Source organism: Bos indicus x Bos taurus, chromosome 5 (genome assembly GCF_003369695.1).
Source record: "Bos indicus x Bos taurus breed Angus x Brahman F1 hybrid chromosome 5, Bos_hybrid_MaternalHap_v2.0, whole genome shotgun sequence".
Classification (NCBI taxonomy): domain Eukaryota; kingdom Metazoa; phylum Chordata; class Mammalia; order Artiodactyla; family Bovidae; genus Bos; species Bos indicus x Bos taurus.
The window spans coordinates 89,548,620-89,564,465 of NC_040080.1; positions in this window are offsets into that span (position 1 = coordinate 89,548,620).

Consider the following 15,846-nt stretch of genomic DNA (forward strand, 5'->3'; position numbering starts at 1 on the left):
GACTTGAGTAATGGGTAGCTGTTATTACTGTTCTCTTACAGATGTAGAAACTGAGACTTAGTCATATAGGTAGCATACAAAAGTTATTTCTTCTGGAAGACCCTGATGAGGTGAGTGTGTAGGAGTTAGATTGTATTAGAGGACAGGCTTTATAAAACTAAAGAACCATCTCATGCTTAAAAATATCCATATCGGAGAAGGCAATGGCACCCCACTCCAGTACTCTTGCCTGGAAAATCCCATGGACGGAGGAGCCTGGTAGGCTGCAGTCCATGGGGTCGCTAGGAGTTGGACACGACTGAGCGACCTCACTTTACCTTTCTCTTTCATGCACTGGAGAAGGAAATGGCAACCCACCCCAGTGTTCTTGCCTGGAGAATCCCAGGGATGGGGGAGCCTGGTGGGCTACCGTCTCTGGGGTCACACAGAGTCAGACACGACTGAAGTGACTTAGCAGCAGCAGCAGTAAAAAAAAAAAAAAAAAAAATCCATATCTACAAAAGTTATTTCAAAGAGCCACTTTTTAATCTGGTCTCAGAAAAGGACCTTTACTGTTGGGTAAAGGAAGTTCCTTGTAGAGCAGCAATTTTATGTTGGATTATTGGGCCTGAATGAGGTTGGCAGTAATCCCAGATTAGGTTTTAAACACTGTAGGATAAAATAAAGAACTGGATTCAATTCAATAAAATTTTCTTCATCCCTTCCTTTGTATCAGGCACTCTTACCATATCTTGCACAGTAGGTATATAAAGGTAAGTAATAGATGCCTTTTTTATTGCTTGTCTTTCCAGGTTAACTTTCTACCCTTTTCCACCTAGATTTGTGTCTAAGAGGTAGACCTTGATCCTTGGATCCCAGGTGGGTTCAGCCAAAGAGGAGTACTCACAGAACAGAAGGAAGAGATGGTCTATTCCCACTATGAAGGTCACAGCAACTCTCAAAGCACTCCCCTTACCCCAACACAGGCAGCTCTCATGTTCTATTTCCAGTAATTGCCTCCCTCACCCTTCAGGCCTACAGTAGTTAAGAGCTTCTCTGATACTCACCTGGGGTGCTGCTCTATCCCCTTTGTTTTCCTACACCCTGCCTGCACCTTGAAGAAAGCAAAAGGACTAAAACAAAGGACTTTCTATTGCGAGGTGTTTTTTTTGTTTTTTGTTTTTTTTATGCAGAAACAAGATCTCATGGAAAATTTTCTCCTACATCTTGAACAGAACTGTATCATATGGTCATCTCTACCTACAAGAGAGCCAGGAAATTTTGTTTAGCATTTTGTTTTCCACTCTTTGCAAAGGAAAGCAAAAGAGAATAGGAACAAATGTTTAGTGAGCCATTCTAATAGACCTGCGTATCTTGAGACCAAGATATTTGTTAAATATCAATCACCATAAAGGGATGGCATAAATGGTTACTTCATAAAGATCACAGATATGCAAAGATCACCAATAAAGGATAAAATGAGGGAAGCAAACTACCCTAATGTTCAATAAATAAGCTTAGCATAAAATTTCTAGAGACAGCATCATACATTGCTCTATTTCAAACAGCTGAGATAAAATGAAGATGAATTGCTGCCAGAAAACTGTTTTAAGTATCTCTATGAAAAATGAAGGGACTTCCCTGCACTCTACTGGTTAAGTAGAGTGCGCTTCCATTTCAGGAGGTGCTGGTTTGATCCCTGGTTGGGGAGCTAAGATCCTACATGCCTTGAGGCCAAAAACCAAAACATAAAACAGAAACATTGTAACAAATTCAATAAAGACTTTTAAAAAATGGCCCACATCAAACAAAAATCTTGAAGAAAATAAAATGTTTTTACTATTAATATGTTTGCATTGAAATGATGGGTCCCATTTCACAGATCTTCTTGGTTTCTCACAGTTTTGGTGGAGGAATAGTTATGGCTTCACCTTCCTGCTGATATATCAGTTACCTATTGTTGCATAACAAACTATATCAAAACTTGGTGGTCTAAAACAACATCAATGTATTATTTCTGATGATTTCATGGATTGAATTGGCAGTTCTTCTGTTGGCTCTCCTGGACTCACTCATGGGGCTAACAGAAGCCACACACCCTGTTGGAAGGCCCTCTCCTTCAACTAGTTACAGTTACACCTCTCTCGGGTTCTTGAGACCCTTTCTTCCCTCGGCCTTCAGGTCTAGGGGTTAGCACCTCTGGTGACTCCCCACTGAAGACAGACTCTGAATACTTCAAAACACTTGTAGGTACTCCATTATCCTGTCCACACTTTTATGAACATTCCTTTCATTCTATGCTCCTCAGTTCCCCATTTGAGTATGCAATCTGTTTCCTTCAAGGATTCTGAATGATACACTTCCGAATGTCGTAGTAGGAAAAATTATCAAACAAAATTATAGCAAGTTTCACATTACAGTAAAACTAGCTAGAACCATAGAAGAAATTTTTCTTCAAGGAAAAAAAAAAAAAAAAACAAGAAAAAGAGGAAGGAAAGAAGAAAGGGAGGAAGGAAGAATGAAAAGGTGATTGATTCTATCTGGAAAGATCAAAGAGATTTCACATGATAACTGATAAATGAGCTGAAACTTAAACATTGCTCAAGAATGCCCTGAGCAAAAAAGCAAAATGCTGGGATAGAGAGGGATAAATTAGGAGTTTGGGATTAACACAACTACTGAGTACCGCAACTACTGAAGCTCCTCGCCTAGAGTCTGTGCTCTGCAACAAGAGAAGCCCTGCAGTGAGAAGCCTGCATACAGCAACGAAGAGAAGCCCCCGCAGTGAGAAGCCTGCATACAGCAATGAAGAGAAGCCCCCATGCAGCAGTGAAGATCCATCACAGTCAAAAATAAATCAAATTATTATTTTTTTAAAATGGAGGTACTTCCCTGGTGGTCCAGTGGTTATGACTCCATACTCCCAACATAGCGGGTACGGATTTCATCCCTGGCTGGGGAACTAAGATCCTGCATGCCACACAACTGGGCCTAAAAAAATAAATAAAATGGATAACCAACAAGGACCTACTGTATGGCACACGGAACTACACTTAATATCTTGTAATAACCTAAAATGGAAAAGAATCTGAAATATATATAATTGACTCACTTTGCCATGAATCACTGCACTGAAACTAACACAACATTGTAAATCAAATATGTTGCTGTTGTTGTTCAGTCCCTCAGTCGTCTCCAACTCTTTGTGACCCCAGGGACTGCAGCACACCAGGCCTCCCTCCCCTTCACCAACTCACGGAGTTTGCTCAAACTCATGTCCATTGAGTCAGTGATCCCATCCAACCATCTCGTCCTCTGTTGTCCCCTTCTCCTCCTGCCTTCTATCTTTCCTAGAATCAGGGTCTTTTCCAATAAGTCAGCTCTTCACATCAGGTGGCCAAAGTATTGGGGCTTCAGCTTCAGCATCAGTCCTTCCAATGAATATTCAGGGTTGATTTCCTTTAAGATCAACCAGTTTGCTCTCCTTGCTGTCCAAGGAACTCTCATTCCATTAAAAAAAAAAAAAAGTTTTAAGGCAAAATGCTAAGAGAAGAGCAAAAGCACAGTGTATTTGGAAATACAGAGTGGATCCTGTACTTGCAGCATCCTATGTGTGTAGGCTATGTGTGGAAATTAAGGCTGGAGATTTGACTGGGATCAGATCAAGGAGGATTCTGAATGCCAGATTTAAAAATTTGATCTTTATTCAGTATCCCAAGGGCTTTCAAAATATACCACTAGCGGTATGTAAGATGACTTAGTTAATACACAAACTTAAAAAGTACATAACAAATTTTTTTGTTATGTAATTTTTAATGTGTGGTAGGAAAAATAAGAGCCTTAATGCCAAAACGATGACTTCACAAATATTCTTGCTTAGATGAGGCTGAAATTGATAGAAAGAAAAGACAGTAAAATACTAAATAATTATATGGGTGGAATGGGACTATAGACATAGTCATCAAAATAGTAAGAGGTTTCGGAAGCTCTGCAATGAGCAGTGGGACCTTTGCTATTTCCCAGGTGGAAGTGTTGTGGGGAGGACAGTACCATGAAGACAGCTGTGCTTTGTAAGGATCTCGCTGGTGGCCCTGTGGAGAAGGGTGTACCAGGAGAGACTGAGGCTGGAGGCAGCAGCACAATTTGGAAGCTGATATCCAGGAGGAGAAAGATGAGGGCCTGGACCACAACAGCAACAGAGAGGATGCCGAGGACTCATACAAAGGGTGCTCCAGACAGAACTTTAAAAGATGATGACCTGACTAAAAGAGGCCAAATTCCATTTATAGATGTGGAGGACATGGGGAGAACAGGAATTGCTTAGTGGGGGAATGGGGAGAGTATTGAATCAATGCACTGATTTTTTACATAGTTGTTTTGTTTGTTTGTGGATTTTTTGTTTTTGCCACATCTCACGGCATTTGGGATCTTTGTACTTCAACCAGGGATCAAACCCATGCCTCCTGCAGTGGAAGTGCGGAATCTTAACCACTAGACCACCAAGGAAGTCTCTAATGTACTTATTTTTGACCTCTGGATTTTGAGACAACTTTCAGCTGTTCACATATTAATGAGCCAGTTAAGGACATATATCTCTAGGCACTCACCAGAAAAAATAACCAGGATACACGTGAAGGTATCTCCCCTGCATGTTCATGCATCTGTACTTTCCTCATCCTTATCCCTCTTCTTAAATTTTGCTATCATGGAGTTTGATAAACACCAACTCATTTCAGAAAAATTAGCAGTACTTAGCTCCTCTAAAGGGACCTTGCTTGATCCAAGGACCACAATCAGCAACTTCCAAAATAACTGAATTATAACATATGAGAGCTGGAGGACTTTGGTGATTATCTGGTACAGTTATTCTGAAGAGTGAGGACATGTTAGAGTCACTCAGAGAGTTTGTTAATGCACAGATTGTTGAACCCTACACCAGAGTTTTTGATTCAATAGGTCTGGGTAGGAACCAAAAATGTGCCTTTTGAACAAGTTTCCAGGCAATTCTGAGGTTGCTGGTCTACAGACCACACTTTGAGAACCACTGATGGAGCACAACTACTCCAAACTACAGACTGAGAAAATGCAGCCTGGAGAAGTAAAGTGCATTATACCAGTGAAATATCATGGAAATAATATGGACTTTGCAGTCAACCAGACCTGGTTTCAGATCCTGACTGACTCACTTTGTGATCTCAGGCAAGTACTTGACTCCTCTGAGCCTCAGTTTCTCTTCTATGAAATGGTTAGAATAACCAGGTAGTAAACATTTGTCATTCTTTCCAGCTGCCACAGAAAGACTGAGTTGCCAGGTAGTGGCCACAGTGTCAGCGGTGCCTTCCAGCCTCTAGTCAGGGCATCAGCCCGCACACTGCACTGTCCAGTGTTTAATGGCAGTTGCCACAATGTCCCTGGCTTGATTCTGTCATCTGAGGCATTGTTTTTGGCTGTACAACCTTGGAACCAGACCTTTAGCCCTCCTATGACCTGAAAAAATCTTTCTGGAATCAAATACTGGCTTTTGCACAACTCTTGTGAGAAGTAAATGAGATAATCCCTATCACTCAATTGAAAAATATTTGGTACTCATTAAATTGAAGCCATCAAAAGAACTATCATTATTAGTTTGAAAATGAATGAGCAGTTTGGCCAGAGAGGTATTCACAGAAGCAGATGACCTGGCTCCCTGCCTGGACACCACTGAGAAAGGCAATGCAGGGAGGAGCACTCAGTCTAGCCAGCTTGGGAACTGGACTTTCTCAGGACACCTCCAAATGGTCATGCACTAGGGAAGCCTCAAATTAATTCATGAACACCAGATCTGGGTTTCCACCATGCTTTCCCTTTCCACTACCGAGGAAGTCTGTGCTCCTCTATCTAGGGCACTCCCTTTTCCAGTGAGGTACCAATTTGTTGCCTGATGAACGGAAAATTAGGATAAAGAAGAAGGTATTTCAACCAGGTCATATGGAGACCCAAAGAACCATCCCTGACCCACCAGTGACCACATTCAGCACCTCTCTCCTCAAGATAATTCTAGGCATGGACTTCTCTGGGGGTCCATTGGTTAAGAATCTGCCTGCCAACGCAGGGGACACAGGTTCAATCCTTGGTCCATCCCTGGTCTGGAAGGAGTCCACACACTGCAGGGCAACTGGGCCTGTGCACCGCAACTACTGAAGCGTACAAGCTCTGGAGCCCATGCTTCTCAAGAAGAGAAGCCACCGCAGTGAGAGGCCCATGCGCCACAACTAGACATCAGCCCCCACCTGCGCCACAACTAGAGAAATTCTGAGCGCAGCAATGAAGATGCAGCACAACTCCCCCAAAATAATAAATTAATGCATAAATGAAAGATAATTCTAGACACATGGTAACAAACTGATTGACTGAGTTGCCCATTTGCCACATTCCATTTTGGATTAATAGATTGATACTGGTTGATCAAGGACACTTTCTTTCATTTTGTTGTTGTTCAGTCCCTCTGTTGTGTCCGACTCTTTACAACCCTATGGTCTGCAGCACGCCAGGATTCCCTGTCCTCCACCATCTCCTGGAGCTTGCTCAAACTCATGTCCATTGAGTCGGTGATGCCATCCAACCATCTCGTCATCTGTCGTCCCCTTCTGCTCCTGCCTTCTATCTTTCCTAGCATCAGAATCTTTTCCGATAAGTCGACTCTGAATCAGGTGACCAAAGTAGTGGAGCTTCAGCTTCAGCTTTCCAATGAATTCCAATGAATTCAGTCTTTAATGAATATTCAAGCTTGATTTCCTTTAGGATTTACTGGTTTGATCTCCTTGCAGTCCAAGGGACTCTCAAGAGTCTTCTCCAACATCACAGTTCAAAAACATCAATTCTTCGGCACTCAGCCTTCTTTATGGTACAACTCTCATACATCACTACTGGAAAAACCACAGCTTTGACTAGATGGACCTTTGTTGCCAAAGTAATATCTCTGCTTTTTAATGCACCATCTAGGATTGTCATAGCTTTTCTTTCAAGGAGCAAGGGTCTTTTAATTTCATGGCTGCAATCACCATCTGCAGTGATTTTGGAGCCCAAGAAATAAAGTCTCTCACTATTTCCATTGTTTCCCCATTTACTTACCATGAAGTAATAGCACCAGATGCCATGACCTTATAATGTTTAGTTTTAACATTTACCCTATCTATTTGTGAAGTGATGGGACCAGATGCCAGCTTTTCACTCTCCTCTTTCACATTCATCAAGAGGTTCTTCAGTTTCTTTCTGCTTTCTGCCATAAGGATGGTGTCATCTGCGTATCTGAGGTTACTGATATTTCTCCTGGCAATCTTGATTCCAGTTTGTGATTCATCCATCTGGCATTTTGCATGATGTACTCTGCATATAAGGTAAATAAACAGTGACAATATACAGCCTTGACACACTCCTTTCCCAATTTTGAACCACTCTGTTGTTCCATGTTCAGTTCTAACTGTTGCTTCTTGACCTTCATACAGGTTTCTCAGGAAAAAGGTAAGGGGGTCTGGTATTCGTATCTCCCAAAGAATTTTCCACAGTTTGTTGTGACCCACACAGTCAAAGTTTTTAGCATAGTCAATAAAGCAGAAGTAGATATTTTTCTGGAACTCTCTTGCTTTTTCGATGATCCAACGGATGTTGGCAATTTGATCTCTGGTTCATCTGCCTCTTCTAAATCCATCTTGAACATCTGAAAGTTCTCCATTCATGTACTATTGAAGCCTAGCTTGGAGGATTTTGAGCATGACCTTGATAGCATGTGAAATGAGTGCAATTGTGCAGTAATTTGAACATTCTTTGGCATTGCCCTTCTTTAGGATTGGAATGAAAACTGATCTTTTCCAGTCCTGTGGCTGCTGCTGAGTTTTCCAAATTTGCTGGCATATTGAGTGCACACTTTAAAAGCATCATCTTTTAGGATTTGAAATAGCTCAGCTGAAATTCCATCACCTCCCCTAGCTTTGTTTGTAGTGATGCTTCTTAAGGCCCATTTGACTTCACATTCCAAGATGTCTGGCTCTAGGTGAGTGATCACACCATCATTGTTATCCAAATCATTAAGATCTTTTTTTTATAGTTCTTCTGTGTATTTTTGACACCTCTTCTTAATATCTTCTGCTTCTGTTAGTCCATACCATTTCTGTCCTTTATTGTGCCCATCTTTGCATGAAGTGTTCCCTTGGTATCTCTAATTTTCTTGAAGAGATCTCTAGTCTTTCCCATTTTATTGTTTTCCTCTATTTCTTTGCATTTTTCACTTAGGAAGGCTTTCTTATCTCTCCTTTCTGTTTTTTGGAACTCTGCATTCAGATGTTTTACTTTTCTTTCTTTCATTTCAGATACATTAACATAAAGCAGAGAAAGTTGAGAGAAATCTTTTTCTCTTTCTGCCTTACTCTTCACTCCCTGCTTTATCCAATCAACCACCAAGTCCTATCAATCCCACAAATATGACTGTTTCCTGAAATTGTCCTTTCCATCTCTACTGCCATCTCTTTAACTCAACCAACACCATCACTCATTATCTCATTATCCATTTTGCTCGCTCCCCTCTAACTCCACTAACTCCATTCTAATCCATTCTCCACTTAGGAGCTAGAATGACCTTTTCAAAACCCAAATTTAATCAAGCCACTCCTTTCAGCTAAAACCTAATTAATTTAGTCCATTAAAATAATTGCTTATTTCCAGCAGATTCATGTCAATGTATGGCAAAACCAATACAATATTGTAAAGTAATTAGCCTCCAATTAAAATAAATAAATTTATATTAAAAAATAAAATGATTGCTTATTTCCTAGAAAAATGTCAAAAATCCTTAGTATAGTATTGCTACAATGCCTAGTAGTATTTGCAAGTTCAGTTCAGTTGCTCAGTCACGTCTGAATGTTTGCAACCCCATGGACTGCAGCACGCCAGGCCTCCCTCTCCATCACCAACTCCCAGAGTTTACATGAACTCATCTCCATTGAGTTGGTGACACCATCCAACCATCTCAGCCTCTGTTGTCCCCTTCTCCTCCTACCTTCAATCTTTCCCAGAATCAGGGTCTTTTCAAATGAGTCAGCTCTTAGCATCAGGTGGCCTAAGTATTGGAGTTTCAGCTTTAGCATCAGTCCTTCCAATGAATATTCAGGACTGATTTTCTTTAGGATGAACTGGTTGGATCTCCTTGCAGTCCAAGGGACTCTTAAGAGTCTTCTCCAACACCACAGTTCAAAAGCATCAATTCTTCGGCGCTCAGCTTTCTTTATAGTCCAACTATCACATCCATACATGACTACTGGAAAAACCATAGCTTTGACTAGATGGACTTTTGTTGGCAAAGTAATGTCTCTGCTTTTTAATATGCTGTCTAGGTTGGTCATAATTTTCCTTTCAAGGAGTAATCATCTTTTAATTTCATGGCAGCAATCACCATCTGCAGTGATTTTGGAGACCATGAAAATAAAGTCTGTCATTGTTTCCACTGTTTCCCCACCTATTTACCATGAAGTGATGGGACTGGGTGCCATGATCTTAGTTTTCTGAATGTTGAGCTTTAAACCAACTTTTTCACTCTCCTCTTTCACTCTCATCAAGAAGCTCTTTAGTTCTTCTTCACTTTCTCCCATAAGGGTGGTGTCATCTGCATATCTGAGGTTATTGATATTTCTCCCGGCAATCTTGATTCCAGCTTGTGCTTCTTCCAGCCCAGCGTTTCTCATGATGTACTCTGCATAGAAGTTAAATAAGCAGGGTGACAATATACAGCCTTGATGTACTCCTTTCCTTATTTGAAACCAGTCTGTTGTTCCATGTCCAGTTCTAACTGTTGCTTCTTGACCTGCATACAGATTTCTCAAGAGACAGGTCTGGTGGTCTGGTCTTCCCATATCTTTCAGAATTTTCCACAGTTTGTTGTGATCCACACGGTCAAAAGCTTTGGCATAGTCAATACAACAGAAAAAGATGTTTTTCTGAAACTTTTTTGCTTTTTCGATGATCCAGTGGATGTTGGCAATTTGATTTCTAGTTCCTCTGCCTTTTCTAAACCCAGCTTGAACATCTGGAAGTTTGCAATTTATGTACTGTTGAAGCCTGGCTTGGAGAATTTTGAGCATTACTTTACTAGCGTGTGAGATGAGTGCAATTGTGTGGTAGTTTGAGCATTCTTTGGCATTGCCTTTCTTTGGGTTTGGAATGAAAACTGACCTTTTCCAGTCCTGTGGCCACTGCTGAGTTTTCCAAATTTGCTGGCATATTGAGTGCAGCACTTTCACAGCATCATCTTTTAGGATTTGAAATAGTATTTGCAGGAGCTTTAATAAATATTTGTTGAAGGAAGGGTGTCTCTGGACCTGAGAGGAACTGCCTTGTCTCTTGTGTGTTAATCTGACTTGTTTAAATCTCAGAGCACCTCCTTATTTCCAACCCCCTGGAAGCACCTCATTGTAGTATAGTAGCCTCTGGCATTACAAAGTGATTTTCCTCAAGGTCACAACTGGTGACTAAGCACCAAATAGAATATACAGCCCTATTGTTCTTAACTGGGGAACCACTGTCAAGTGAGAGGCAATCACAGTTCAAAAGTGACAACCACCAGTAGGACGTTTGACCTTCCTGCTACACTCCCACCAAGTTTCCAGGCCTTCATATAGAGTCTTTCAAAGATAAAGGAAATCCACCTTCTTACCCTCCCAAAGAAGTCCCATTCATCTTTAGACAATTCCACCAGTTGTTGAAAATGAGACATTTCAAAAAAAAAAAGACAATGAGACATTTCAAAGAATAATCTACCCTAGCCAGTTTATCAAGGGATAGAATGAGGGCAAGCAGGCCATAAGAGAGAGAGAGAGAGAGACCAGTTCTCCCTCCTGTGGTGGTGCTAAGGTACCTTGACCAGCTGCCTCTAAGAGAAGAGGAAGGTGGGTGACTTGGGCCTCAGCTTAGCTCAGGGAGAGATTCAGGCTCTCTAGCCTCAGAGATTCTACGAGCTCCTATAGACTAGCCAGGACTAGAACAAGGAAAGGATGTGTGTGGAGGAAATGGGATTAATCCCAGCTCAAATGTTGGGTGGAATCCCAGCTGCTGCAGCTGCTGAGGGCTTAACCAGCTGTTCCCTGGGCAGCTGCAATGTTCAGCCCAGACCCGGCTCTCAGGGTGGCAGCTCTGTATCAGCTTAAGGCCATCAGCTCCAAGCAAGTCAAGGCTCTGTGGAAAGAATCGCTGGAAAGCAAAAGAGAATAGCAGAGAGTCCCCAATTCCGAGAACTTTTGTTTGGACATCATGTGGTTTGAAATCAGACAACTGTGTTCTTAGGTTATGTGGTCTCAAGGAGGGAAGTTGAGAGACAGTTTGGGTTTAGGTTTCAGAGAGAAGCAAAGCAAGGACTGGAGGTACTGCCTTCAATTCTCCTTTCCTTTCCTGTCCTGCTTCAATTTCCCTACACTTCCCCCACCACCATGGGTTTCCATAACATGTCCCCCATGGGAATGGATGCATTTCCTACTTGTGATCAGAATTAGTGACACTCACATGCTCCAATGAGGACTAATGTACTTAGGGATAAAGATAACCCCAAAAGCCCATCTAATTGTGAGTTTATTTTTTAAACAAATATTTATTTTTGGCTGCAGTGGGTCATGGTTGTGGCACTCAGGTTCAGTAGTCGCAACGGACAGGCTTATTTGCCCCATAGCATGTAGGATCTTAGTTCCCCAAGCAGCAATCAATCCCATGTCCCCTGCATTGGAGGGTGGATTCTTAACCACTGGATCACCAGAGAAGTCCCAGCAGTTTCTTTTTTTAAGTGCAAGTTTGATTTTCCTCTTCACCTGCTTCAAATCCTGCAATTGTTTTCCAAATTTCAGACAGAATTGAAAATCCTTCAAGTTACCGCATCTCCCTTGCACTGTACTGAACCTGTCAGTGCTCCTCAGATTCATCTTATCATCACTCCCCAACTCCAATCCTTGGCACATACTGTTCTCTTTGCTTGAACAACTCTTATCCATCTCTCAGGTCTCAGCTTAAACGTCATTTCTCATCTCCTCACCACACTCAACCACCTTCTAACCACTTATGCCTATCTCCCCAGAGGACTTGTAAGAACTGTGCTTGACTTTACTGTCCTATCCCCATGGTACAACACCATATTTGGCACATAGCAGGTACTCAACAAACCCTGATTAGAGATACCCCTTTCTCATGGGAGATGTTCATCTTCAACCAGGTCACATATAGAGACAATAACAGAGAAGCGGGCTTGAATGTGCTAACTGGCCACAAAATCCCCCGTAGGGAAATACCCCAACCAGCCATAGACTGCTTCCCATAGACAGCTGCTTCAGGCTCCCAGACAGAGAAGAAAGCTTCCTCCAGTAGAGCAGGAACTACAAAAGCAGTCAGGGATAAACATCTCAAGACTCTAGGTCAGAAATGCTAATTTTTCAGACAGAGTTCATTATTTTTACTAAGGACCCCATCTTAGCACTGGGTCCTTTTTATGCTTTGTGGCTGTTTAGCATCTTCATTGCTGTGTGTGGGCTTTCTCTAGTTGAAGGGATCAAGGGCTACTCTCTAGTTGCAATGCGCAGACTTCTCCTTGTGGTGGCTTCTCATTGCAGAGCACAAGTTCTAGGGCGTGCAGGCTCGGCAGTTGCAGTGCACAGGCTTAGTTACCCTGAGGCAGGCGGGATCTTCCCAGATCAAAGATCGAACCCACGTTGCTTGCATTGCAAGGTAGATTCTTAACCGCTGAACCACCAGAGAAGTCCTGGCCTCTTCTTATTTCAAACATTTCTAGAAGCTTACTTTATTCTGCTAGAGCTCCCATAACAAAATATCATAGACTGGGTGGCTTAGACATCAAACATTTATTTTCTCATAGTTTTGGAAGCTAGAAAAATCCAAGATCAAGGTTCCAGCCAATGCAATTTCTGGTGAGAGCTCTCTTTGTGGCCTGTAGATGGCTGCCTTCTCACTACGGCCAATCGTTGAGCATGTGAAGAGAGAGAAAGCAAGCACTCTCCTGTGTCTTCTTGAAACGACACTAATCCCGTCAGATCAGGGCCCACTCTAATGACCTCATTTAACCATAATTACTTCCTTAGAGGCCCCATTTCCAAATATAGCCACACAGACATGAGAGCTTCAACAGATGAATTTGGGGGTGACATACATTCAGTCCATAACAAAGCTCAATATTTCCTCTCCTCTAGTTCAAAAAGAGCTGAGAGTCTTCTCTTGCTTTCTGGGTTGGTGTACCCACCTGCTATGGATTACTGCCAGAAACTTGCACCTACATCTATATTTCCTTAAGCAGTGGCTAGGTAAGGAAGCCAGTCCTCCAGACAGGAGGAAGAAGAGTCAACGAAAATGAGAGAGTACTGTCAGAAAGTGAGACTTACTAGTGACTCAGTGAAGGGAATGAGGAAGAGTTAACACTAGCTTAAGACCCCATAGGATGTGGCCCCATCCATGAAGGCAGTCTTATAGTTATTCCTGCCCCAGTTTCCTCTTCTGTAATAAATCTCACTGAGTTATGTGAGGACTAAATGAGGACGCAGGTAAAGTGCTAAAACAGGGCCTAGCCTATAGTACGTTCTCAGGCAGCGTTAGCTATAGTTACACTTCCCAGTCTCCTGTTCTAACCAGCCTGCGCATTCGCATTCCAGATTCCAAGTCCTTGCTCACATTGTTACTTCTATCTGGAATAGCCTTTCTAGTCTCCTCCACCTACACATTCTAAAACATCCTATTCAGGCCCTACTTTCTCCACAAGGCCTTCTGGGTACAAATATGACATTTACCACCCATTCAACTCATCTTAAGTAACACTGTTGCTTAGGTAGTTAACCATCTTAAACTTTTGAGAAACTATTTCTTAATTTTTATGTTTTTCTGTGTCTAATATGATGCTACACTGTGTATGTTCAGCAAATCCTGATGAAGAAAGGAAGGGGAGAAAAATCTGAATTCTGGGTAATAAAAAGGTCACAGAAACCTTTACCATCTGAGCCACCTGGGAAGCCCCCAAAGTTCACCTGAACCTCAACACAGTGCTTCTCAACTCCAGTTTCCCAAAATGCCAAGAGGTCTTGGCAGGATGATCAACAAAATGCTCTGTAAATTCTCAAAACAAGATTACTTTTAATTATACTTCAGTTCTAAAGCAAACCCACATCTGTCACATAGCACTTTCTGAAGAACGGAATGTTATGAAATCAGACAAGTAAAGAGGCAACACAACCCCTCAAAAGTCCAGGAACCACTGATAATGCTGATTCTGGTAGAGTGGTATGGAGAGAAGCAGACAGTCTATAGACAGCAGAGCAGCAAAGGCAGCGAGAAATAGATGCAGAGCATAGAACACTTGGTAGTTTCCATTCCAGTTGGGCACATACACTGCTATTGTCAACGATCTTGTCAGGCAGGGATCAGTAACTCCAGGTCTGCCTGACTTCCAAGTCATGCCCTTTCCCTAATTCTCACTGCCTATTTTGTTAATGAGAAGGGGTGTTGTACTTAGAGATGTCCTGTGGCCCAGTTGAATATGCCTCCTGGCCATCTTCATAGAGATGGTGTTCTTTGCTGCTTGAGGGAAGGTAATGGATTTTATTTTAGGAAGCTAGGAGAGCCTCAGAGGAAAAGAATAATGAGGAATGAGAGTGGGGGTGCGAGTGGGGGAGGTGAGAGGTGAGCCTTCAACCTGGGAAGTAGTCTATAGGATGTAGTTTAAGGGAAACCAATTAATTGTTGTCCCCAAATATCTCCTGCCCAACACATTAAGGTGCTAGGAATCAGCACCATTATGGCTTTATGGTTTAAGGCCTTATTTTCAGCAGGTCTTTTAAATACATGCATTATATGAAAAGAGTAGTAAAAACAAGGAGCCCATCAACAACATAGAAATTTGTAAGTTTAGTCATCACCTGGAGTGACATGACAGGAGGGCATCAGGATCTGACAGAATGAGACAAGGGCAGGTTTAGAAAGTAGGAAAGGTCCACAGCTTGGAGTGTGTTTCTGAAGTCACTCTGAAAGGGGAAGGGTGGTGGTAATGGGCACTTGGTGAGGACAGAGGGAAATGGCTGTGGAAGAATATAAAGGTAAACTTAGTTGTCGTTTAGTCGCTAACATGGGCTGTAGCCTGCCAGGCTCCACTGTCATGGGATTTCCCAGGCCAGAATACTCGAGTGGGTTGCTATTTCCTTCTCCAGAGATCTTCCCCACCCAGGGGTTGAACTTGCTTCTCCTGCTTGGCAGGTGGATTCTTTACTACTGAACAAAGGTAAACTTCGCCTGTTTCCAAATGTTGGTTTTATCAAGCACTACCTGGAACCCTAAATATGCTTTCACCTCCAAACACTGAACCCAAAGGGGCCCAGGGTGAGGGAGATAAGTAGGTTAACTTGGATGCACATCAAAGTCTGGATTACTACAGGCTACAATATACTTCCAGCTTCCAGGAGCCACAGGGCTAAACCAAGAAAGAGGGATGCAAAAGTGCCACTTTCCAAATGAGAGGCAGGTGGGCTCCTCACCAGCCCCTGACACCTGTGGCTCAGCCTGGCAGCTTAACAGGCCCATCCACCCCCTCTTGCCCCGGGGGAGAAGGCCTTTTGCACAAATCCATCCACCATCTGTACAGCATATAGTTCCTCTTTCCTCGGGGCTAGAAGGGAACCGATCCTGAAGGCCACTAGAGGGCAGTGTATAGCAGGGTCCTTGCCCTGGAAGAGCACAGCTGCCACAGGGAAAGGTGGGCTCCTGGTGGTACCAACATTTAACCATCCTCCAGGCCCTGACACTCTCCTTCCAGTGCACTGCAACTCCCTCGGAGCTTCCATTCCTAACTCAGAGGCACCTGCCTGCCTA